A 12,333-nucleotide genomic window follows, 5' to 3' on the forward strand; every position below is an offset into this window, starting at 1 on the left:
CTATATACTTGGGACAGGTATCCTATAATTCCAAGTCCTTAGTGCTAAGGAAAAGGTTTACTCATAAATACAAAAATACTAAATCTTCTCATGGTTGATGTGTAGCACTGATGTATATATGAAATATCCCATAATTTTCCTTTCAATTCTAATGTCCCTTAGCACATGGAGAGTACAGTAGGATGTCAGCAAGTAAGTACACATAAATAAAATATTCCCTTCGACCTGTTTAGGAGAGCCTCTTTATATATTTCTTTCTCTGAGCCTTTTACTTGTGTTGATTTTAACTTATATCTAAAACCACATATTTTGTTTAATCTCTGACTGAGACTTGTATCTGCAATCCAAGCTCTTTGCTCTTAACCTCTAACATGACATAGATTAGATTAGGAATAAGAAAGCAAACTCTCTAAAAAGTTCTAATATGATCTCTTTTTCACATCACACCAGCTTAATTATAAGTGGGGTGGTGACTCTCTAATTAAAGTAAAAATTGTCAAGCAGTTACATACTTTCTTCCTAAATCCCTTTCATGCTATCATATTTAATATGTGGTAGCTTATCCTCCCTGAGTAAATAAGCTCCATGAATTCAAAGTTTGTATCTTATATGTTTCCTGTGGTTACCCATATCATAACAGAAAAATAGTAAACGCACCATAAAGATTGGTTGGAGAGAATTAAAGTGTTTCAGCTATAGTTTTTATAATCCCTCAATTTGTATTCATTTCATTTTGTATTTTGTATGTTTTATTCAATCCCCCTCCTACTTCCAGATTCTTCTAGATTATATCTAGTAAAATAACAGATTATTTTGAAGTTAGTACATTTTGACTCCCACTATTATAAATCTCCTTGATTCTCAAGTGGAAAAAGATAATTGTCTTTGTTGTGAGATGTGACTTTTTCATACAGGGACAGCACAGCATAATGGAAAGAGCTTTTACAACCAACAGAACTGGGTTTGAAATTAAATATATACTGCTTTTTGTATGTCAATGATAGTTTAACAATGTAGTATTTTTGATAAAGAAACTGAGCAAGGGATGCCTATAATTCCAGCTAATGGGGAGGCTACAGCAGAATTATACCAAGTTCAAGGCCTGCCTTGGCAAATTAATGAGACCCTGTCTCAAAATAAAAAATAAAAAGGGCTGGAGATGTAGCATACTGGTAATGTGCCCCTAGGTTCAATCCCTAGTACAAAAAAAAAAATGGAAACTGATCTAAGGCAGTGGGCAAGTTCTTAGAATTTTAGTATGATTTTCCTCATCTGGAAAATAGGGGAAATAATAGATCTGTCATACTGTAAAACATCTTGCCCAATGCTCAGTACATTTTAAGTGTAAAATATGTAAGAATCACAAGCTTGTTTGATGACTTAGCACCCAAGATCAAATTTAGAGCCAGTAGTAGATAGGATCCAAAATCCTAGATTCTGGATAGCTACAATGATATTTAATAATTTCTTCTGGAGTCATTACAAAGAAGATGCTTGATTTAGAATAGGGCATAATTTTAACAGGAAGAAAACAGCAGCTCAGAGATGGTCTGAATTTGATGTTGACTCTTCGTTGATGTCAAGGCATTGGCCTTGTATTGAAGCTCACATCTAGAACTGTGAAGAGTTTCTGAGAATTCCTAAATGTACTTCCAAAACCTTAAAAAAACTTTGAAAAAACTCTGTTTTTTTCTTTTTAAATAAACCAAATTGATCTCCCAGAGCTGTGGGAGTAAAACAAATTCAAAGACTCAGAATTCTCCATGAAGAAAATGAAGTCAGTATGTTTAGGAGTGAGACTGAGGAAATCAAACCTCATTTACATTGCAAAATTAATTTTTCAAAATTAAATATAATTTCCCACCCAGTCTAAATTTCCTGAGTGATTTTTCTCCTTGAAAAGACCTAGCTATGTTAAATGAAAACCTTACTTTGAAAACAAATTTTGAGATATGAAAATGTATTAATTTCATCTTTATAATTGAGGTGTTGGAATTATTCAGAAAGATAATGAACTGATCACCACATCTTTGAAGTGGTTCAAATTCCTAGGTCTAACATCACAAGTGGGTTAATGGGGACAAATAGATTAGGCTTAAAATTTCCAAAGCAATGTGATAAAAATCTCTAGAGGGGAATGTACTGGATGATTCACCATCAATTTCCATCTTAATATGTATACAAAATATTTCCAAGTTCTCAGGTGCCACAAAATGAAAAGGAATGGGGAAAAGATTGTATCTATATCCAGTGTATTTAAGCAGCTCACATAATGAAGGTATCACAGCACTTTAGGAGAAAAGCATGATTAGCCATCATGTCCATATTTTTCAGATACTGGTTTTACTCTGGCTATATATGTTTGGCACCAGTCCCAGTCAGAGAGTAACTTATAATCTAAGGAAATCAACCTTAATATCTCTTCCTCATTGGACTATGTCACAGAGATTTTCAAATTTAACAATTTCCCAAGATCAAACAGTCTAAATTTCTTGAGTGATTTTTCCCCTTGAAAAGACCTAGACACACAGATGATATTTTTCAAGGCGCTATTCTTACAACTGTAATTTAGAACTAAAATGTTTATTAACAAGAAATTCTACATCAAATATGATCCAGATCATACCCTGTGTTCTGAAAAACAACCCTGTTTTCCTTCAAATTGTAAAATATCCTTGTAATATTTTACTTAATCAAATTTCATGGTTCAAAAATGAGGGAAGTTTACTGTATCCTCCATGACCAAAGGGACCTTTCAGCAAGGTAGCTAGAGCAAAGTCCAATGTATGATCAACCATTCAGGACAACTTGGGCTCCAAAACTACTTTTCCTAATTAATCCATATTGATTGTCTAGGCTGGCCACCTCACAATATATTCTGTCATATTCATACTCTGCTTCAGCTGGGTAGATTTTTCTTTTTAGTCCTCATAAGATTTTGGAAATTCTGAGGAGAGTTCCCTCAGAATGTGTCAGATGCCTTAATATGGATTATGTCTGCTTTTGGTAACAAAATGAGCTTATCTACCATTAATGGTTCTTCCTCAAAAAGGCTAATGGTATGTAAAGTGACTGAACTTTATTTTATTAGAAATACTGAATAGTTTTATGAGTATTAAAAAAATAAGTACCAACCATTTAAACCCTAGCTTCCTTAGAGAAGACAGAAGGCTGTGGTACCTCCAGAATAAGAAGATGTCAGAGGGGCCTGGGGTTGTGGCTCAGTGGTAGAGTGCTCACCTAGCATGTGTTAAGACCTGGGTTTGATCCTCAGAACCACATAAAAATAAATAAAGGTATTGTGTCCAACTACAACTAAAAAATAAATATTTTTTAAAAAAAGATGATGTCAGAGGTCAGACAGAACAAGATTTTTTAAAAAAGATTCCAATTAAAAATAGTCCCAAGAATGTATTCCCTATTATCATAGGGAATACATTCTTGGGACTATTTGACTTTGAGCAAAAGTCAAATAAGTATATCTTTAGAGGGTTAAATGAATAATACCACTGATATAAGAATTAATAGATGTCATTTGAATATCTCTCTGCATCCCCTTCCCACTACTCTTCCCCATCTCTAATGACCACTCTTCCATTATGTTAGTCTACAAATTTGACTTAATGTTTTTTTTACAAACAAGAACATGTATTTTCATGTATTTTTCTTTCTGTGTCTAACCTGTTTCATTTACCAAAATGATTTCCAGTTCCATCCATGTTGCTGCAAATGACATGATTTCATTATTTTTATGGCTGAGTAGTATTCCATCCTATAAATATACCACATTTGCTTTATCCATCCACCCATTCAATAGTATCTGGGTTGATTTCATATTTTGGCTATTGCAAATAGTACTTCAATAAACATGTGCAAGTATCTTTTTGGTTAAAAGATTAAATTTCTTATAGGTATATAGCTAGTAATGGAATTGCCAAATCACATAGCAGATTTATTTTTGGTTTTCTGAGGATTCACCTCACTGTTTTCTGTGATGGCTATCCCAGTTTCATAAGGGGCACCAGAAAACACAGTGTGGAATCATCACTGCTAGGTGTTCCTTAGAACAATAGCATAACTATAGGGCAAAACAACCTATAATATATTTCAAAAGGACTAGAAGAGTATGAAATTCCCAACACATAAAAATTATTAATGGTTAAATAAATAGAAATGTTTATTAGCCAGATTTGATTGTATACTTGCATTAAAATACCATACTGTACCCCTTTAATATGTATGAATAAAAATAAGTAAATGTGAAAATAAAAATATCAATAAATACAAATAAAAATTAAATATAAGAAGAATTAATGGGGAATCAGGAAAATATAGATTAAAATGAAATACAGACTTTAAAAATTCCCCTCTGTGGGCTTTTAAAAATTATAATTTAGTGACAATATTTAATTAAAAATATCTCTGATAAATAATAAATCAGTCTTTATCAACATGCCATTCACTTTTCAGTATATGATTTTTTAAAAATATTTGTTTGTTTTAGTTGTCAATAGACCTTTATTTTATTTATTTATATGCGGTGCTGAGAATTGAACCCACAGCCTCACACATTCTAGGTAAGTGCTCTACCACTGAGCCATAACCCCTGCCCTCAGTATATGATTTGACACAACAGTTTAAATAGACTAGACACTCAGAATAATATACTTTTAGTTTTAAATAAACAACTTATGTCATCTAATATCATCTAAAAAAGATCCTATACTACAAATAGTAAACCACTATCCTTTTATCCTATACTGAAGTTGTAAGAATTACTTTATCACATAAAAATAAATCATTAGCTTATAAGAAATACTTGAACCTGATATGTCAAATAAAGCTTAGAAGAATTTTAACTATATATAGCAATATTAAAAATCATATGCTGATGAGAATGTGGAGAAACTTATTGTTTAGTATAGTGCAACATTAAGCAGAAGATTTTAGAGGAAACAAATATATTGTCAGGAAGTAAGAAAAACTTGAGGGACTTTTGACTTGATGGCATATATTTGCATATATTTTAAGTCCCCACTGAGATAGTAATCATGCTGTCTGAGATGCATCCAAGCCTGAATTGGCAGCCTGGGTTCCTGCTCTAAGCACAAGTCATGCTTCTACATATCCCACATAACTGATCATGGCAATCATTTAAAATTCGGTTTCCTCACTAGATAAAGTTGTAAAAGTTCCTACCCATACACAACTTTTCAGGGTCTGTACAGACTTGATTTGGGTTAATATCATGTATTTCCAATTTTTTTCAGGAACTCTGTCTGCATTTTGATTCCTGGCTGATGCAAATGATTGTTGCAATGAAAATGATGTCTCTGTATCATGCACTCTTCTCCCAATATTTGTCTTTGGAAGGCTAACCCAAGAAAACCCACTTTAATTTTCTAATCTCAGATAGTACCTGAATATATGGTAATTAGTAATAGTGAAGCCACTAACTAGTATATCCTCTTTTGGAGTCAAACACCACCAATTACTATAATGATTTAGCTTCGTCACGCTGTATCCTTAGCTGATCGGCACATATTTGTTTTTGTTAGGCAAATATCCCGAAGTCTTAACTTTGTTGTTGTTGTTGTTGTTTTGGGGTACAGGGGATTGAACTCAGGGGTATTCGACAACTGAGCCACATCCCCAACCCTATTTTGTGTTTTATTTAGAGACAGGGTCTCATTGAGTTGCTTAGTACCTCACTTTTGCTGAGGCTGGCTTTGAACTCACAACCCTCCTGCCTTAGCCTCCAGAGCCACTGGGATTACCGGCGTGTGCCACTGAGCCCAGGCACAAATATCCTGAAATCTTGATTCATCTTCTCAAACCTCAAGACTTCCCCAATACTCTCTCTTATCGTCTGTATTGGACAAATTGTTTCCCTGGCACTAAACATAGCACATAGTATAAAGTACATGGCTAAGTATGTGTTAATGTTGTATTATAACACTTAGCATTAATTTGCATCCTGGGATTTTTTCATATGGGCAGAATAGGAACAATTCTTTCTTATTCTTACAAGGAAATAGTAGAGTGGTAAAGCCCAGCAAATCAAGGTCTGATACAATATTGGAGCTCTTGGGATAAGACTTAAGTATGCCCTGGTATTGAGAGGTTCTTGAGTGATTTCAAAATGACATCTTTTAACATTTCCAAATGAATAATGCATATCTCAATTTACAAGCTTTGTTGGGCAGCAGGAAGAAGGGAAATGAGCACTGGATGAGGTGTCAAGAGACCTAGATTCTAGCTTTTTCTCTGGCAAAGATTCACAGAGGTACTTGGCCTAGTCACTTCAAAAGCTAAGCCTGGGTTTTTCCAATGGTATGATGTAAACTGGCAATCTCTTTCACTTTTCAAAGCACAAAAGAATCTCAGATATTTGCCATTGTTACAGTGAATGACAGGATTAGAATTTTGTGTTTGATACGTTTTTATTCTTTCACTGGGTATCTGAGACAGCTTCTTCAGAGATCAGCCCTAAGAAGGTTTGGAGCAGGTCATTTTGATGCGTAAGAGTAATGGTACCACCTGTGGCCCCTTCTCTCAGGCTCAGGTGCGGGGGGGGGGTCAAGAAATGGAATTAAATTCCATTTCTGGTTTGGGGTACCTGACAAAAGTATCTATGAGAGGAAGACAGAAGGCATGCTTCTTTCTCCTGTCCATTTTACTAAGTACAAAGAGGAATAATCAAGTTCATCTATTCCTAACGGTCTTCAGGTGAAAGCCTATGAGCTGTTTTCAGCAACATCCCATTTTGTGTTTGCTTACTTTTATAATAGTCAGTACCATAATGCCCTGGCCCCAAATGAGTAGATATACTAGACATATTTCCCACAGAAATATTACTACAAATACATTGTAAGGCATATCTGTACATGTGTTCATAAGTACAAAGCTCATATTTTGCAATTAAACTTTTTCCCCTCTTGGACACAAAGTTCATGGAGGATGGATTTTATGTGATTCAAATATTTGCCAGTGTTACTCAAGGAATCTTCCCCTGTGCTAATGAAGTTGAAGTCCATCAATAAGATTGATACTATTGCCTATATACCAGAGATTTAAAGCAGCTAGAGGAAAGAAATACTTTTTGCTGAATGACCCAAGCTCTGCCAAAATAGTTAGTTCTACTTATTTAGTCAAATTATAACTTTGTCTTTCCTGGAATATTAGAGCAATATAAAAGTAAACTCCACACACATCATTGTTGACAGCAAAGGAGCAGGAAACTTATTTGAGTTTTAATCCTTATTTATGTTATATCCCTCCCTATTCCTCCCCTTATCTCAAATGGAGATCAATTTTTCCTCTATTTTTATCTCTGGATGTAGCTCCTAATAATTATATGTCATTGATAGCCTTATATTTACTATAAAGTGAGAAGGCATCTTTCTAAATGTTTTCTCTTTGTATCCAATCAATAATCAAAATGCAAATCATAAAACAACTTACATTTTGTCAAAAATATGTTCAGTCAGTTATGAATATCTGAAATGAAAATTTAATCCAAAATAATTTTTAGTGTACTGATTACTTACTCTGATAATATGGTTTATCTATGAGAAACAGCAACTGTGTCTGTTGTCTTTCTTATTTCCCCTCTGTCATTATAAACATGTTTTTTTTCCTTACTGCCTTCTTTGAAAGCAGAATGGCCACAGCTACCATTAATTACAAAAATCCACTTTTATAGTGAAAATATGTAATTTATACAAGCCCAGAGGATGATTCATTCATATTGCTGAAGGTCCTGAAATATTCTAGTTCTCATTTTTAAAATCATACCTCATTTTAAAAAGGAAACAAAGTTAACCATTTTAATTATTTGATTGATTAAAAAAATCATCCCCCAAATGTTATAGCAAAAATCAAATAAAAATCACTAAAAATCACCCTGAATGTTGATGCAAGAAACTTTTCTTAGTATTGAATAGGTTAAATTACAAATGTTCACAGGGCTATTTATTTAATATAAATTGAGCTAAACACATTGTGAAAAATTTCTCCATGCCAAATTTACATTTCCCCAAGTTCAAAATTATCTCCCCCCTCCCACTGCAGGAATTCAACCATAAAATTATTTTTATGTGTGAATATACCAAGGAAATGACATGTAAGGATGGTCCAGGCTCATTTTATCCATAACTACCCTCAGATTTCACAGGTTATCCAGAACCTGCTGTGGAGAGTCCAATTCTAGATATCAAGAGTGAAAGGCACAGATGAAAGCTAATTATGCATTAAAAATTTGGATCCTACCGTTTCAGTTTCTTTCTCTTTCCTCCAGAGATCTCCAAAGAATTCATGCGACAGCCACTTCAATAAGGATGCCAGTGATCTTTGCATCAATTCTCCCTGTTCTGAGAACAATCAATCCAATCCTCCTTTACCATCAAAAAAATCAGGAAAGAAAAAGAAAATGATGAAAGTAAGAAAGAAAAATGAAAGAAAGAAGGGAGGAGGGAAGAAAAATGAGTAAAAAAGGGAAAAGAAATCCAAAAGAAAAATGATGAAGGCAAAAGAAAAACAAAGAAATAAAATTCTCAGGATTACCTAACCACTACCATGTTGAAAAACATGGTACTGAGATGTCAGAGTGAAATATGCAAGCTACTCTGTGCACACTGAACATTTCCGTTTTCCAGGGGGCAGCGTGCTCACTCGCTCGCTCTCTCTCTCTGATTAATGATGCAGGGCTACGCTACAGGCTGTACATAGAGCCTGCAAAGCTTCACACTTAGCAGAAGAAACCCTCCTTTCTATTTATAGGGCCATAATGCATTGTCTTCCAATTCTGTGGTTGCACTCAGCATTGAGTTTGTGATAACACACAGACTATTTGTTTATGGAGCCCTTTGGGGAAGCTAGGTGCCCTCTGGTCCCTTCCATAGACCACTGCAATATTCAGTATGATCCTTTATCATAGCTTCTCAGTTATGTTCCAATACCAAATAGGATATTTCTCTATCTAAGGATGTCCCCTAGGTCTTTCCCATTAGAAGAGGGCAGGGTGGGGATTACCTCTGTCTAAGGCATTTGTGCATATGTTTGAAAGGAGCATCCTGACAATGAAATGAATATCCCACTTCTTAAGAAGAATTTGGAACTATAACCCACCTTTCATTTCCTGTCCACCCACTCTTTGTTGTACTCAGGATCTCTATGATCAGGAAGTGCATGTAAGCCCCCATTTCCTCCCAGTGGTTAGGGAGGATTGGGTGAACAGCAACTAGGTTCCTGTAACCCAGACCCTAGCCTCAAGCTCTTGTAGATTGTGTCCCAAGGAACCCCTAAGCCCAGAAGGCCCAGAGCCCAGTGCCATGCTATATCAGACACTTTACACCCATCATCCCCATCCACCACAAGGGGGATAAACAGAAGGTAATCCCCAGGATTGGAGTATTACCTCCAGATCAGAACAAGGGAACTTTCATATAGGTCATGGGAGAAATAAGTATTTTAGTACAGGTCCAACCTCATGAGTTCAGAAATGTGTGGTATATTATAGTGAGTACTGGGAGGGGCCTATGCCTCAAAATATCTCTTGATTTTGTTTGAGGCACCAGTGATTTTGATTATAAAATCCTGACATTTCTAGAAATGCACTTATTCAAAAACCTTTGAAATTTTGTCAGTTATAGAAAGAGTGGATAATGAGAATGGGATATAAAGAAAACTGAATTGCAAAAAAGCAAGCTTTAATGATTTTGTCCTAGGCTAGCGAGAGAGTGAAATGTTCTGACACAAGTGAAGAAAAGTATAAAGAGACACAGGGTAAATTAATCTAAATTTGCATTAGGTCAGTTTGTTGACAATAGATTAGATTATATTACACCTATTTTGTCATTTTATTCCATACTCTAGGGCCTGGATAATATTTTATTTAAGTTTTTCTACTTTGCTTTTTGGTATATCTATAGTTTATTGTGATACTGTCTCCTCTCAAATAGCCTTAGCAACACTCATCAAACATCTTTTGAATACCTGCTAAATGCAGATCAATGGATCAAATACAGCCAGGGAAGGGAGAATGGGGGACAAAGAATGGGAGGGGACTGATAAGAAAGGAAAGGGTGCCATCTTGTTAAGCTTTTTAGAATACAGTTAAGCAGATAATATATTGTGCAATTTTCTCAAATACAAGGCAATGTATATGTGACGAGAGCCTTAAAACATCATACCTAGTGCTGTGAGCTTTCAAAAAGCAAGTCAGGGATCCTGCAGAACTAGAGTTAAGGGATAGAATTTCAGTATGGAAGTCAGGCAAGTCTTCCAGTAGGAGCCGGGTTTGGGCTGGACCTAGTAAGAATGGCAGGATTAATAAAGAAAGAATAAAAAAAAGATATTTGGGTTGCTTAAAATTCATAAACCTTGTTACTTCATACCAACTTACCTCTTAGTATCCTCATTTTTCCTCCTGCCTGCTCTAACTAAATAAGCTTTGAGTGCACACATATTGGTCTTCTCAAGTAGAACATGTCTTTTGAATTCTCAGCCCATTATATCAGATAGAACTCATAGAAGCCAATTTTCATGGATTTTGAAATAAAACTCCAGTGGTGAAATTCCTGAGCTAGAGTACACTTATCTTTCCTATTTAGGTGAAAGAATTTTTGACTGATTAGAAGGAAAGAAATGACCCTATAATAACCTCTTAAATTTCACTCCAAATTGATCAAATACTACCCTATAAGAACTGAGAGATGGTTTAGTCTAAACTCACATTTTAAAGATGAAGAAAGTGGGAAAGAAACAACACAGTTCAAGTATCATGAATGAGTTAATGATAAAACTGAAGACTAAACTCAGTTTTCTGACTCTTAAACAATATCCTCACCAAAGTCATTTCCATCTGGCCAATGCCTTATGGAATCTATGAAAGGGGTGATTTAATTGCAGCTGTATTATCTGTGGCAAACTCTTGTCTTTCTTAGTTACAGAGGAAATGTCAAATAACAAATGGATTCAAAAACTGAGCTCTGTGAGTTTGCCTCTATATATAAAAGGGAAGACATTTTGACTCACTTACATCTACTTAGAGAATAAAAATGTCAAGCCCCACTCAAATTAAGAATAGATAAAGATCTTTCTTTTATCGTTTCTCTATAGCGAAATTCTGAAATGTACAATATTTTAAAGTGAAAATAAAGGAGAAGTTTGAGTTTTTATTATTGGCTCGAAGATAAATTTTTCTTATTAATAAATGTTTCATTATCACCTAATATTTACCTCATGATAGTAAAGTTACTAAATTTCAACTTAGCTTATTTGTCATCCTTCACATGGAATAGTACACTGTGCAGTATAGATCATGATTAATGTAAATTCCTACACATATTCATACCATCAGGCCTGTAATTTAAAATATCAGGGAGGGATTCTCCCATTCCAAGAATTTTAAATATTTTAAACATTTTTTGGTTAAAAAATCTGGTCATGATTTTATTTGTTTAGCAACTCAGCAATATGCCAAGTGCTGTATGTTTTGCCATGCAAGTGAACAGAATTGACGAATCATCAACAACAAAACATGAGAGTACTGTGATTAACAGATTAAAATAAATCTTTAAAAATCAGTTATACAAATTATATTGGGGAGTTACCAATTAATGTACTCATTATATTCATTCCTTGTTTATGTAAAATACTTTTTTCGTATATGTGGAAGGAAATGTATTTTACAGACTAAGTTTGGCCACATGCCAGGGACTGTACTAAGTATTTTACATTCATTGTTTGTTCCTTTATCAAAACAACCTGTATTTTAGGTACTCTTTTGTCCCCATTGTATAGCTGAAAAAGCAGGCCTAGAAATGTTAGGTAACTTTCCCCAAACTAGGCAGTTTGATAGTCAAGAAACACTGAATATTGATTTGGAATATTGAAATAAAGGAGATTTCAAGCCAAAGAATATCACTGCTGATCCTGAGGCTATAGTAGAACCTAGTAAAGCACAATACTGCAACTAAATTCCATTAGTAATTATAAATTAATGAAAAATAAAGAAGAAATTGATAAATATAGACTCAAGAGATGCACAGGGCTTGGAGAAAAATCACCAGTCTTGAGATAATGAAGTTATGTTGGCATCAGGGAGTTCTCATATTTAGGAAACTACTGTGTAGTCCTAAATGGACTGCAAAATATTTCTCAAACAGGTACACCTGCTCACCACCATTCTTCCATGTTCAAGTTTTCAGTTCTGCTGATACCTATATGTTTTATATTTTCTTGGTGGAGACTCACTGAATTAATTATGGAAGATAGTGGGGAAAAAAGAATTAACCTCACAGAAAGAAATTGGAGATTTGTATGAAGAGT

The 12,333-nt window shown here is 34.5% G+C and overlaps 1 protein-coding gene across 6 annotated transcripts in view; it reads right to left on the minus strand.

Moving 5' to 3' along the window:
• Gpr174 (G protein-coupled receptor 174) overlaps nucleotides 1-8,698 on the minus strand; it is a 35,147-nt gene extending 26,449 nt beyond the window's left edge. For all 6 annotated transcript variants that reach the window (XR_007345046.1, XM_048797257.1, XM_048797258.1 and 3 more), the window contains exon 1: nucleotides 8,272-8,698. The gene's annotated coding sequence lies outside the window, so the exon portion shown is untranslated. The remainder of the gene's footprint in view (nucleotides 1-8,271) is intronic.
• Between the last annotated feature and the right edge of the window lie 3,635 nt (nucleotides 8,699-12,333).

Source organism: Marmota marmota, unplaced genomic scaffold (assembly GCF_001458135.2).
Source record: "Marmota marmota marmota unplaced genomic scaffold, marMar, whole genome shotgun sequence".
In the NCBI taxonomy this organism is placed as follows: domain Eukaryota; kingdom Metazoa; phylum Chordata; class Mammalia; order Rodentia; family Sciuridae; genus Marmota; species Marmota marmota.